This window comes from Loxodonta africana, chromosome 12 (genome assembly GCF_030014295.1).
Source record: "Loxodonta africana isolate mLoxAfr1 chromosome 12, mLoxAfr1.hap2, whole genome shotgun sequence".
In the NCBI taxonomy this organism is placed as follows: Eukaryota; Metazoa; Chordata; class Mammalia; order Proboscidea; family Elephantidae; genus Loxodonta; species Loxodonta africana.
In genome coordinates this window covers 94,018,336-94,032,734 of record NC_087353.1, presented here as the reverse complement: position 1 = coordinate 94,032,734, position 14,399 = coordinate 94,018,336, and positions in this window count along the sequence as shown.

Genomic DNA, 14,399 nt, shown 5'->3' with positions numbered 1-14,399 from the left:
CAGATCATCATTCGTCGGTATGTTGATGTTTACCTATCTTATGACAACTGGGTGCTCTGATCTGCCATTCAGCAATGCAAAAGTACCTTTCAGGGAAGCCCAAAGGAGATCTGAGTTGGAGATAAGCCATTTGGAAGTCATCAGTATACAAGCAAGAGCTGAAGCCTTGGTTGCGAATGGGATTATATACACAGAGTGTACAGGGGAAAAGATGAGGCCTACAGGTAAAAAGGCTGAGAAATACCAATATGGAACTGACAGAGAGGAAATAACACCTCAAAGACTGAGCAACATGGGTCAGTGAGGTTGGAGAGGAACTAGATTGAGAGGAGGGTTTTAAAAGCCAACAGAGGAAAAAAGTTCAAGGAAGGATGTAGTAATAGCTATTAGTTAGTAATGATTAGTAACAGTAGTTAGTAATTAATAGCTACTAACTAGTAGTTTATCACCTACAATGTGCCAGGCAATGTGTTAAGCATTTGATAGGTGTTATTTCATTTAATCCTCTTGACAACGCTATCATCACCCCATTTCATAAATGAGAAAACCAAGACTCAGAGAGGTTAATAATGAGCCCAAGTCAAGAAAGCTGGCAAATAAAGAAGCCAGTCCTATTACCCAAGTTGGCCTAATTTAAACTTGTGCAAAATTAGTCTTTAGAGTATAAAATATTCCTCATATAAACTGACTTTTTTCAAGGCAGGCCACTAGTTTTTTCACTATCGCACCCCCGGAAACCTACACAGACAAGAATTACTCTGATGTTTACAAACCAGTCCAAAACAAGTTTTACAAGTAAAGGTTTAAAATTTGAAATTAAATGTAGGCCAATTTAGCTGTAGGGTTTAGAATGACCAACTTTTAGAGGGCTAGTTTCCTTAAATCAATTATGATTGATATAAGCCAGATGGCGGGACTGTCAAACTGGATAGAGCTGTCTGCACGACAAGGTCACTGCATCTGTCACTGGGAGACTTTGCAAGTAGTGTCACATCCAGAAACTCCCTAACCTCCTCGCCCATATATCTGAGAAAAGTCCATCAGGGATTAAGATGTGCAGTGAAGGGATTAGATGGGGTTACAGTGTTTGACAATGTTTGTCTGTCAAATTGTTGTTTGCATTTTTATTTTGAGAGAAAGGAAACAAAATCAACAGCTCTCCACAGCCTAAATAGCATCTAAGAGGTTTATCAAGGTATGTGATTTTATTCCTTCATCTTTAGACGGCTTTTTACTCCATCTTACTACAAACAATATAATCTTAACAGGCGCCATACTGTGTCTGATATCAGGGAGGATATTACCATAACTAAATGTTATTTCTGTGAGAGTACATGTGTTACAGGTTGAGACAAGATCATATATGGTATTATATTGCAATCTGCAAAATCATCTCACTCCTGCTGCTTCAGAAACTCACTCCAGAATAGCAATGACTGGAAAGCTACAGCACTTTCATAATAAAGGTGCAATGATGTCTGTAGCAGAGAGCTACAAACAGACTGGTAAACATCATATATCAAAAAATAAAAATAAATAACGTGTAAAAATGAGTAGATAGCTTGACATTCTCCACAAATACTATATTGATACACACAAATCTACAAGTACCAGTCCCTTCAAGTGCATTGCTATTTCACAGATTCAGTACCAGGGATGCCTACCTTCATGGCAGTTTAAAAAATAAAGGGATAACTGTTGCACTCATGTAGAGGTAATGTCTTTGCAGTAGCATCTTTCTGGGTCTTTTTTAAAATCATAAATTAAAATAAAGCCTTTTACCTTAATTGTATCTAGTAAAGTCAATCACAAAAAGACAAATATTGTATGATCTCACTATTATGAAATGCCTACTAACAGGCAAAAGGAGCCCTGGTGGTGCAAACAGTTGAGCGCTTGGCTGCTAATCTAAAGGTTGCTGGTTCAAACCCACCCAGCAGCTCCACAGGAGAAAGTTCTGGCAATCTGCTTCCATAAAGATTACAGCCAAAAAAACCCTATGGGGCAGTTCTGCTCTGTCACATGGGGTAATTATGAGTCAGAATCCACTAGAGGGCACCTAACAACAACAACAATAGGCAAATGTATAGAGATCAGAGTTTAACAGCGGTTGCCAGGGGTGAGAGGGAAGGGAAAAGGGGAAATTATTGTTTAGGAAGCATAGAGTTTCTGTTTACGGGATGGAAGTTTTGGCAACATATATTGGTGATGGTTGCACAACCTAATTGGTGTCGTTGAATTGTACACATGAAAAATGATGAGTTGGCAAATGCTGTGCTATCTATAGTTCTACAGCAATAAAAAATAAATGAAGATAAAAGCCTTTGGAATAAGCACTGTCCTGTGCATTAATGAACACCTCTATCTAGAATGTTTTTTTTTAAACTCTTACGTACTTGTTGCAAAGATTTTTCAATGTAAACGTGACACGACAACAATAATTATTTAATTATTCTGTGCTGAGGAAGTAAAGGGACAGAAATACAAACATAGGGACTCAGCGTGTTTGTCTGCTTCACAACAGCAGTTAGATCAGGTGATCTCTGAAGAGGAGTCTGGTCACGCACTACTAACCTAACTGTGGGAGGTAAAGGCTTTCATTGTCCAGCCTGCAGAGAAAATTAGCCAAATTTAGCTTATATATTATACCTTTACTAGAGTAAAAGGATTAACCAACGGCCCATTCTTTACGTTTTCGGAATGTAACAAATGAAACTGAATTGAAAGAAAATATTCTAAATACTGGTATTCTTGACAAAACAGAAATTTGACATGTGAAAATTCGTTACTATGAAATTTATTAAGTGTAAACCAATGTATTATACTGTAACTGAATACTCACTGTTTTAAATTTTCACCTTCAAAACACAACCTGTTCCAGACGCACTTATTCATTAATGCAAAACAATTGATTTTATCTACATTTTTATAATTAGAAAGCAAAACAAGATAAATTATGTACAGATAAGCTCTCCCTACAATGCTAAAAATATAATGCTACAAGTAGAAGCTTGATTCCTAGTAAGAAACAGAAACTTAAATATATAAATATACATATATTTGAAAGATGTTGTTTTCGTTAGTTGCCATCCAGTCAGCTCTGACTCATGACAACTCCACGTATAACAGAACAAAATGTTGCTGGGCCCTGGGTCATCTTCGTATCTTTGATATGCCTGAGTCCTTTGTGTCGTCACTGTGTATCCTGAATGCCTTCCAACCTAGGGGCCTCATCTTTCAGCACTATATCGGACAATGTTCTGTTGAGATCCATAAGGTTTTCATTGGCTGATTTTTGGAAGTAGTTCACCAGGCCTTTCTTCCTACTCTGTCTTAGCCTGTAAGCTCTGCTGAAACCTATCCACCATGGGTGACCCTGCTGGCATCTGAAATACTGGTGGCATAGCTTCTAGCATCATAGCAACACAACAGAAGACAGAATGGTTTTATTCAGAATCCTTTAAATTGCAAATACAGCACATAACTCCATATCAGATACTATACTCAGAGCTTCAGATATGCTAACTTATTCGATCCTCCAGCAAACCTATGAAGTAGGTATCATTATTTCTCCCATATCAATGGTGAGGATTCTGGGGTGTCAGAGAGGTTAAAGTCATGCAGCCACTAAGTGGTAGAACAGGGATTCAAGCAATGTGCCTTCGGGCTACAAGCTCTTAACCACTAGGTCATATGATTTTCTTCCTTGGGAAAAGTTTATCACATGACTTTATTTTAGAGCTACGATTTCATTTGATTTTATAGTGACAGGTCAATGAGAAAACAGGATAAATGTGTTCTAGTTACATTCAAAATTTTCCTGGAATTTATAAATTGAAATTTTTTGAAGTGTGGGTAAACAGATCCATGCTAGAATACTAACTGAGGAAATAGTTGGGCATTATTTTCTTGGTTTTAGCATTTTAAAGGAACATTCCAGGCACTGACAATAGCAAAGCCACAGGGTCATAACAGGGCCCAGCCTGTATGGAGAGCAAAGAAAAACTCTTTGTTACTCACCTGTGTGTCACGTGTGAAGAAGGCAGTGGGAGGAGCTGAAGCTAAGGATGGATACAGGAGAGAGATGATGGAAGTCTTTGTAGAAAGCATGACATCACCACTTGTGTTTTTAAAAAGAAAGATTTGTCAATGTTGGAGACAGCCTTGCAGAATGTAGGCAGCCCAGGTAGAACTGTTACATATTCCAGCTTTGAGCCTGAACTAAAGCAGTAGAAAAGAAGAGGGGTCTACTTGAGACCCTAAAGTTTCAAGCTCGTGAGACTGATAATGGCATCATTAACCAAGATGGGTAATGCCCAGGAGTGGTAGCACTTTAGGGAGGCAGAGAGAAGAAATGAAATGAGCCATCCAGTTTGAATCACATTAGATTTGAGGTAATTAAATAATTATTAACCCATAAGAAATTATGGTCTGGAGCTCAAGAGAGAGCTCAGGGTTGTATATGAAGAGGTGGAGGCCTACATGAAGCCATGGATGGAAAGAGCATCCAGATGGTGTGATAAGAAGTACCCACATCACTTCTTTCATATGATAAATGTTTATTAAATAAAGTGTAGGTCACAATTCCTCAATTACGGAGCAAAACCAGGGAATGAGGTGACACAATACATGAACCTTACAGAACATTTGCTCTTATCATTTTTAACATTATTTTAAAATTTTAATAACTTTGATGGTTTTCCAAATATATTCTCTGCCTTCTTTAATGGAGCATATAAAACACAATGTTTTTTCATAAACTTGTAATTCCTAACATGAATTATTTTACTATAATATGCTATGATACCCTTAGAGGTTATTATTGTACTCAATTACTTACTGCTACCCTAAAATGTCCCCAGACTATTGTAATTCCTTCCTCCTCTCCCAGGTAGGGATGCCCTTATCACATCTCATTGCTTGATCTAGACCTATACATTACCAACCTCTACACTACCATATTTAATCTGGACTTTACGAAGCTTGTTAAAATTGTACATAAAGTAAAAATACTGATTCAATATAAAAAAGCATGAAGGTCTTACCAATGCTTTAAAATAGGTATTTTTGAATGGTGGAGAGGGGTGGTGGTTGTTTGCTTTCTCCTACGTTCCTAGAACCATATCTGACTTCTGTATAAATGGGATGAAGTTACGAAAATATCTTCTAATTTTTAAAAACTCACCTAGGAATAATACAGAAGTGGTCCCTTTCAATGAACAATCTATACGAGAACTTATTCTTCTGCCTACCCCAGCTATATCGAACCACTGAAACATCTGATGACTTGTGAGCTGCTTGAATTGGTATCCAATTCACAATGGAAGGCAGGATAAAGGTTCTGTAATGCAACTTCTGGTTCCAATTCAATCTGGCCATTCCATGTAGAGACAGATTCAGACTGACCTACTATAGCAAATCCAATGTTCCATAAGTCACAGAGGCTATGTTATAAGTGAAAAAGGATGGTCAAATGCAGTATTTGTGAGCTAACACAAGAATAATTCTCTTAACCTTGCAAGAGAGAAATTGAACCTGAAAAGCCCTAGCACGGCAAAAGCTCTGACTCATGAAGATAAGATTCACAAAAGTCTTTCTATAATTCTCCTTTTCTTTAGTTAGTTAAATAATAGTTCAAGAAAATAAAATTTCTTGACTAATTCTGGCTATTTTCTCAGTGTGGGCACTTCCTTATAAATATATGTAAATTAGGAATAGAGGATAATAGTATCTATAGTTAGGCACTTCCTTATAAATATATGTAAATTAGAAATAAAGGAAATAATATATATAGTGAGAACAGCATACAATACCAGAAGTAATATTTTTAACTTTCCTTGAGAATAAATTCCACAAGCATTCATTAAAATCTAATTAATGCAAACAACTCAATGGACTGAGCTTTCAACTTAAAGATTAAAAATGCTAAGTTTTAGCTCCAAGTATTGCCATGGATGGATGGATGGATATAGATAGAAAAGATAGACACATGTATTTAAATTTTCTCTCGGAACACAGTACATACATCGGCTACTTATTAAAACCTGAATCTAAATTAAATGTCCAGGGTAGTCTAAACTCATTTTTAAATATAAAAATTTTAGTCATTAGTCAATTAAAGGGAAAAATAAGTTCTATGTCCAAATAAGAAGAATAAGCTAAACAGCTGCATCTTTCTGTTTGCCATTACTGTCAATGAGATGGGACTTTGTTTTATAATTACAGTCTTAATAGAATGTCAGGATGTTCTATAACAAACAGAACATCAGTCAACCAGAAAGCAACAAGGCACTTGTTAACGTGAACTGCTGAGGATCAAGAAGAAAGAAGAGCACTGCTGAAGAACTATTTATTGCCACACCTACTGACCACACATTTCTTTGGTGAGGCCCCCAATTTCACAAACACATCTGTCAGGCACCAGCTTTTCAATTTGAGATATTACTCTTAAACTCCCAAAACTGCCCTCACACATAGCAAACAATTTTACCAGTGAAGAAAGTTTGAGATGAACAAAAAAGACTTTTGTAAATGCCCTGGATTTAAGTAAGCAGTTATTAGTGTTTCCTAGTGTTTTAAACCCCTAAAAAGCACGTATTAGAGGAAGTTTAAGCTTTACGCTGCCAAATGTCCAAACCACATCTGGCTTTGAAAATGAAATCAACACTTCAAGTTGTATCCAGAAACCAACAAGAAGTCAATGTAAATTGGAACAAAAGAATGCATTCCATATGGATAGAGGAATTTAAATGCCTGTGTTTCATATGAGCACCTGTATTCACTGCGCCAAGGGTTGGTCAACAAGATACTGCTACCTATGTTAATTACCATTTCTAATTCTCAAATTCTGTTCAAGAGTAAGAAATCTTAAATGGCTACTTCAAACTTTGATTAGATAATTGGCATATGTGGAAAAAAAGTATTTGGCTTGCAAACAACATTGAATTTATTGCTCGGGTTCATTTAAAAAGCCATAACATCCGGTTGCTTTCAATAGAGCAAAGATACAGTATCTTAAGTTCTACTTCAGCTAAGAATCTGTGCACTGCCTTAATTAGTAGTTGCAAAAAGGCTTCAGGAGAGGTACCACTAAGCGTTTATTTCCTTTGCCAAGTAAATCTCATCAGGCAAAATTAGGTAATTCTACAGAAGTTAAGACTGCCATCACGATGGTTTATGAATGGGAAAAAAAACTTTAATCTTTAATTCATTTTGTAGACAATTCAACAACATATTTCTGCAGTATCTACCAAGAAACAGTAGCAATTACATCATCCAAGGCTCTGAACCAGTGGTTCTCACACTTGGCTATACACTGGAATCATCTGAGAACTATAATGCCAAGGCTCCAATCCCAGAGATTCTGATTTAATTGGGTAGGCAGGTGGGTGGGGCACTCCAAGGAAAAGTAATCTTAAAAGCTCGCCAGATGAGTACAATCTTCAGACAGAACAGCTGATCTGAGCCAAAGACAGCCCTCCTTAGCAACTCTCAACTTTTAAGACACCTTCCAGGGAATCTAACTTTTGCTGTGTTGCTCCATACTATGGTATCATGATAGGAAGATACAATGACATACCTAGCTACAATACTGCTGTACACTGTTGACATGGGAAACGCTGAACAAGAGCTAAAATGAGCCCTGAACAACTAGAGGGACCTCGGATGTCCTGCTCGCTTAGGCTACATACTCCTGTAACTGAGGTTCCATGAGCAGACACTTGAACTTCTGCCAGGCAAACCAAACAGCAAGATCCTTATGTTTCTCACTTATCTATAAAATGGGGGTAATAACACCTACCCAGCAGGTTTCTGTAAGGCTCACAGCAACTGCGCACATTGCACATTGCAGTTAGAGCCCCGGAGTGAATACTACTCAGGAGCAAAGCCCCAAGACGGCAAATTTACCTGCTCTCCCAGTCTTGTCCCAGAGTGTCAAGGATGTCCCAAGAAATGAGGGTGAATAGACTTCATCAAGGCCTAAAGAAAGCTTCCTGCCTTGGGAGAATCTGAAAGGTTGCCCACATGTGGGATTTGGGGCTCCCTGCGATAGCCTGAGGCTGTAAGATAGTAGAGTAGTGGCTCCACAGACCAGTCGAGTTACCCTGCCTTATTCAGGGACATGAGCTCAAGGCAGAGTTCTCCTACTCACTCCACCATCTCAGGCAGTCAGGGTGTCAGAGCACGTATCTTCCTTCATTCACGGGTACACGCTGGATGATATGGCTGATACAAAGTTAAATGGAGGTAATGGAAAGTCATGTCATTCTCTGGTAAATGCTTAGCACAAAATAAGGTGTCTAAAGAAATATCAGAAAAAAGAAACGTAATTGCTAAGATGATGTGTAGAACAGATGGATGACTGGCACAGCACAGGCACGCAATAAATATTTGTTGAATTAATTTATACTAGATATGGAAACCCTGGTGGCGTAGTAGTTAAGTGCTACGGTTGCTAAGCAAAGGGTCAGCAGTTTGAATCCGCCAGGCACTCCTTGGAAACTGCATGGGGCAGCTCTACTCTGTCCTATAGGGTCGCTATGAGTCGGAATCGGCTCGACGGCACTGGGTTTGGTTTTTTTTGGTTATACTAGATATGATACTGTGGGGTAAAGGACCTAGTTTTACTCTAAGTAAGGTGGCCTTTGTCATTGGCTCTGGAGAATTAATCTTTGGAGTAATTGGAATGCTGGTGAGTGGGTTGGTCAGACCAGAAAAGACTCACCTGGGAGGCGAATTATCAGTCAGCCTCAGGAGGCATGACTTAGCCTCTAATACAGAATCACACAATAAAAAGCCCTTGACACTGAGGCTTAGAGGTTCTGGTTGACAAAAGCGTCTGCTCTTGGGAGGGTAGTGTGTCCCTTGGGACATGGAAGCCCCTCCTAGACCTCATCCTGTGTGTCTTTCCCTTTGTATCATTTTTTGCTACAATAAATCTGTAGTTTTAAGTATGGTGCACTCTGTGACTTCTGAGTCGTTCCAGCAAATTATGAAACCCAAAGGGGCAGGGGGAGTCAGCAAGTCAGAAAGGAAGAGTGTTGTGTAGACTCCCGAGCTTGCAGCTAACACCCTGAAAGGGTAATGAAAAAGCATCCCCGAATCAGTGGCTAGCAGGTCAGAAGTGGTCAAATGAACTCCTCAAACTTGAGGCTGGCATCTGCCTATCTGGCAGTCTATAGGATGAGTCCCTTTAAATTCTGAGCTCCAGCCTAGCTTTTGGTGGCTAGGGTCAAAGAGAGCAAGCTGCGTGGGCAGCTAGTAAGGAGAATGGAGAAGCAGGAAGGTAGGGACTGAATCAATGTCCACATTTTGGATTCATACTGATCCTTACTGTGCGGATACCCAGGCCAAATTTCATGTACCTTCCCCAAGAGTAACAAAACAATCCTGAAAGAACTATTAGGGAATATAAATTCAGGAAATTCATTTCTCTTCTGCTAATTGGTATCAGTGATAAGGACTATTAACTTAAATTATGTCTATTTCCCAAGAAAAGAATTTAATAATTCATCATTCATATTAAATTACCTGGACGTAAAGAACCTAGCAGTTACAAGATTAAACACTTACAAGATACACTGTACTTGTGATAATAATTTCATTTAAGACAGATTTCTTTTCACTTAATTGGTACCTATGCCTAAACATCAAGAGAAATAATTCCCACTGGAAGGCAACTGATAATATATCATTTTTGTGTATCCTCTCAACTAAAAGGAAAATAACCAGTGAGTACAAGAAAGAAAAAAAAACCTCATCCTGACAATTAGTTCTCCAAATGTATTAGCCTTTGACTACTTTATTATAATTGGCAATATCATTTCTCCAGGACAGGACTCATTCAGTGACACCCCAACTTCCCACTAATTCAGTATTTTAGTCCAAACTTGAACAAGTAATAATTAGTTGGCATGCATCTTGGCTGCATTACCATATATACTGTGTGACCAAATTTCAATAGGACCATCTTATCTGTATTCACACAATGCTGTTAAGCCAATTATTTTTTATATGTTGCCTTAAAATAAATCTACTTTATTTTTCATATTAGAAGCTTTTCCTGGATTATAAACGTTCATGAAAAAATAACATTTTAATAAAAACAAACTAAGTAGCTAATCACATCTTGAGTTATACTTCAATCCATCTCCAGATACGTATCTTTTATTATTACTAATAATTAGTTTCCAGAAACTCAGTGCTCAGTGCTGGATGAACAATAAGTAAGACACAATGTCTGCTTCAAATATCAAGAAAAAAGCAAAAATAGATAATATATCCGATATACTCATAGTCATAAAAAGAGGTTTTACAGTATTCATATCCCAATGCCACAGTAATTATTTATTAAAGGCAGGAAAAAAAAAAAAGCACACCAAGCTTTCCATGATAAACTCAATTATTTATAATCAAAAAGATGTTTAAGTTATACCTGAAGGAATAAACACTCCAAATGAAATGTGCACAATTCTTTGTAAAATGTCATAGCTGGTAAAATATTCTACTGTGTGGACAACACTATTGGTTACACTGCTTGCTCCCACCCCAGACTTTAAATTTACTGTTAAAACCAAGATTTTCTTCATTATGGCCCAGGGGCTATGTTTATCAGAACAGGCTACCCCTTCTGCACTCCCTAGCCTGCGGGGCCCTCAGGCAATGAGTCTCTATTGCACTAGGCTACCCATGGTGGCCCTAGTCTCCTTGCCAATGATTGGTTTAGTCATGGGTTTATCACAGTATTATGGTCATTGAAAGGGCTGGTGAAGCCACAAGAAAGGGTCCAGAAAGGCTTTCCTCACTCGTGAGAACACATACATACGCACAGGTCCTATGGTCACTGTTACCCTTGAGAGTCATTCCAGAGATCTTGAGAAGACCCAGCCTAGGAGGACAAGCTCAAGCTGCCAGGCTGAGATCCAAAACCAAACTCATTGTTGTCAAGTCGACTCCAACTCGTAGTGACCCGACAGGACAGAGTAGAACTGCCCCATACAATTCCCAAGGAGCACCTGGTGGATTCGAACTGCCAACCTCTTGGCTAGCAGCTATAGCTCTTAACCACTACGCCACCAGGGTTGAGACTGGAGAATAGGAAAATGGGTTTTTGATGATGCTATTTAGCAAACCCTAGAGTTACCCTACTGCAGAACTTCTTAGCATGTAGATAAAAAATTTCCTTTCTGTTTAAACACCTTTCAGTTGGTTTCCATTACCTACAGCTGAAAGTACCCTAAATGATAATAAAGTAGAATAAATTATTAAGCAGAAATTAATTAGGAAACAAACTTAGCAGGACAACTGAAAGCAGGTTATTTGAAATGACCAACAAAACTGGCAAAGTTTAGTAAGCCTGATGAAGAAAAAAAAAGAGAGGAAGTCGAAATAGACCACACTAGAAATGGAAATAGGGATATAACTTCAGACATGAAAGAGATTTTTTAATTTTTCTACATATAACTACTTTAATTCATTTTAAACCAAAGTAGCATGAGTAAGCTATTATAAAAATGTACCAAATTTTGCATTATAAAAGAAACTGTGAACAGACCAAACAACCACACAGAAGAAACTGACAGATAATGATTTTAACCCGTTTTTAAAAAAGAAAAAAAGCATGAAGCTCAGATGGCTTTATCAGTTTTCCAAATCTTCTAGGAATGGATACCCTCCATGTTATATAAACTACTCAAGGAGAAAGAAAAAAGATATAAAGCTATCTAACTTACTTTAAGAGGCCAACATAATGTGATTCAGAAACAGGATAAATAGGAGAACAGAAACCTACAAAGAAATAGCACTTATGAACATAGATGCAACCATTTTAAAAAAAGAATGATTAAATAAAAGTTAGCCAAGCATTTTGAGCAAAAGACATTTATCAAGTTATGCAAGAATATTTCAAATAATAAAAAAGAAAAAAACCTATAGTGATTTCACTATATTACCATACTAAAGGAGAAAAATAATCATATGATTATCAAAGAGAGGCTGAAATATCATTTGATAATATTCAACACTCATTCCTAACAAAAATGCTTAGTAAATCCGGATTAAGGATACATACCAGAGAAACTATTATACTTAATGGTACCATATTAGAAGCACTCATCATAATGTCCAGCAAACAGACATATCTGCTATAACCCCACATTGTAGTGACTTAGGCATTGAAGATAAAAACATAGACATACAAATGGTGAAAAGGAATGGACAAGATGATCATAATTCACGAACAGTATGATTACTCACCTAGAAAATCAGGGGTAATCAACGGAAAAATAGCAAGAGATTTCAGCAAGGGGACACGTACAAGGTCAACACACAAAAAATCAATGGCTTTTGTATACCTCCAAAATAACCAATTTAAGAATCTAATAGAAAAAAGTAATATAAACCTTAAAGTAGGTATAAAACTAAAAGAAATGTGCAAAATCTTTATGAAGACAACTATAAAACTTCACTGAAGGACATAAAAGAAGCTTGAATAAATGAAAAGATATACTCTGCTCAGGAATGTTGAGAGTCAATATTGTAAAGATGTCAGTTTTCAACGAATTAATCCATAAATGTAATCGTATCCTTATCAAAACTAACATGACTTTTCATGAGGAGCTTGTCAAGCTAATCCTAAAACTTACATAAAATAATAAATACATTAGAATAGTAAAGACTTTTTTTAAAAAAGAAAAAGAATGCAAGAGTTTGAACTACACAATATGGAAAAAAAACAGAATTATATTAATTAGAGTAATATAATATTAGTAACAGAGAAGTCAATTAAAGAATTTAATAACACCAGAATTTAAATTTTTATGTGACTAAATAATATCATAAACAAGTTAAAAGAAAAACACCATATTGGGCAGGCAAAATTTATAACAAATATAAAGATTAATAGTCAAAATATACAAAGAACGGCAAACATCTCTAAAAAAAGAAGAAAAGCAACACAAAAGTGATAAAGGACATGTTCTACCAGACATAGTGTAAGTTGAACTTAAAACAGTAACACACTGTTGAGTAAAAAAGAAAAGTGTTTTGTGTTCCAGTATTATGATGGAAACAAAGAAGAAGGGTTAGCAGTTGGAAAATATGGCCTTTTGGTGACAGAAACAACATTGAAGGTAGCCTGGCAATTTTGTAAGATCAGCAACTTCTTCATTGCAAATACCTTTTTTCAACCACAAATGGCGACTACATACGTGTACCTCACCTGATGGAAAACACAACAATCAAATTGTCTACATCTGTGGAAAGAGACAATGGAAACACTCAGTATCATCAGTCAGAACAAGGCCAGGAGATGACTGCAGAACAGACCACCAATTGCTCATATTCAAGTTGAAGTTGAAGCTGAAGAAAATTAAAACAAGTTCACAAGACCCAAAGTACAACCATGAGTATATCTCAGGCACAGATTTTTTTTTTTTAATAATTTTTATTGAGCTTTAAGTGAAAGTTTACAAATCAAGTCAGTCTGTCACATATAAGCTTATATACACCTTACTCCATACTCCCACTTACTCTGCCCCTAATGAGTCAGCCCGCTCCCTCCTTCCAGTCTCTCCTGTCGTGACGAATTTGCCAGTTTCTAACCCTCTCTACCCTCCTATCTTCCCTCCAGACAGGAGATGCCAACACAGTCTCAAGTGTCCACCTGACACAAGTAGCTCACTCTTCATCAGCATCTCTCTCCAACCCATTGTCCAGTCCCTTCCATGTCTGATGCATTGTCTTCAGGAATGGTTCCTGTCCTGTGCCAACAGAAGGTTTGGGGACCGTGACCGCCAGGATTCTTCTAGTCTCAGTCAGACCATTAGGTCTGGTCTTTTTATGAGAATTTGGGGTCTGCATCCCACTGTTCTCCTCCTCCCTCATGGGTTCTCTGTTGTACTCCCTGTCAGGGCAGTCATTGGTTGTGGCCGGGCACCATCTAGTTCTTCTGGTCTCAGGATGATGTAAGTCTCTGGTTCATGTGGCCCTTTCTGTCTCTTGGGCTCATAGTTATCGTGTGACCTTGGTGTTCTTCATTCTCCATTGATCCAGGTGGGTTGAGACCAATTGATGCATCTTAGATGGCCGCTTGTTAGCATTTAAGACCCCAGGCGCCACATTTCAAAGTGGGATGCAGAATGTTTTCATAATAGAATTATTTTGTCAATTGACTTAGAAGTCCTCAGGAACAGATCTGACACACTGAACACTAGTGACCAAAGACCAGATGAATTGTGGGATGACATCAAGGACATCATACATGAGGAAAGCAAAAGGTAATTAAAAAGACGGGAAAGGAAGAAAAGACCAAAATGGCTGTCAGAAGAGACTGTGAAACTTTGGAACATAAAGTAGCTAAGGCAAATGAAAGAAATGATGACATAAAAGAGCTCAACAGA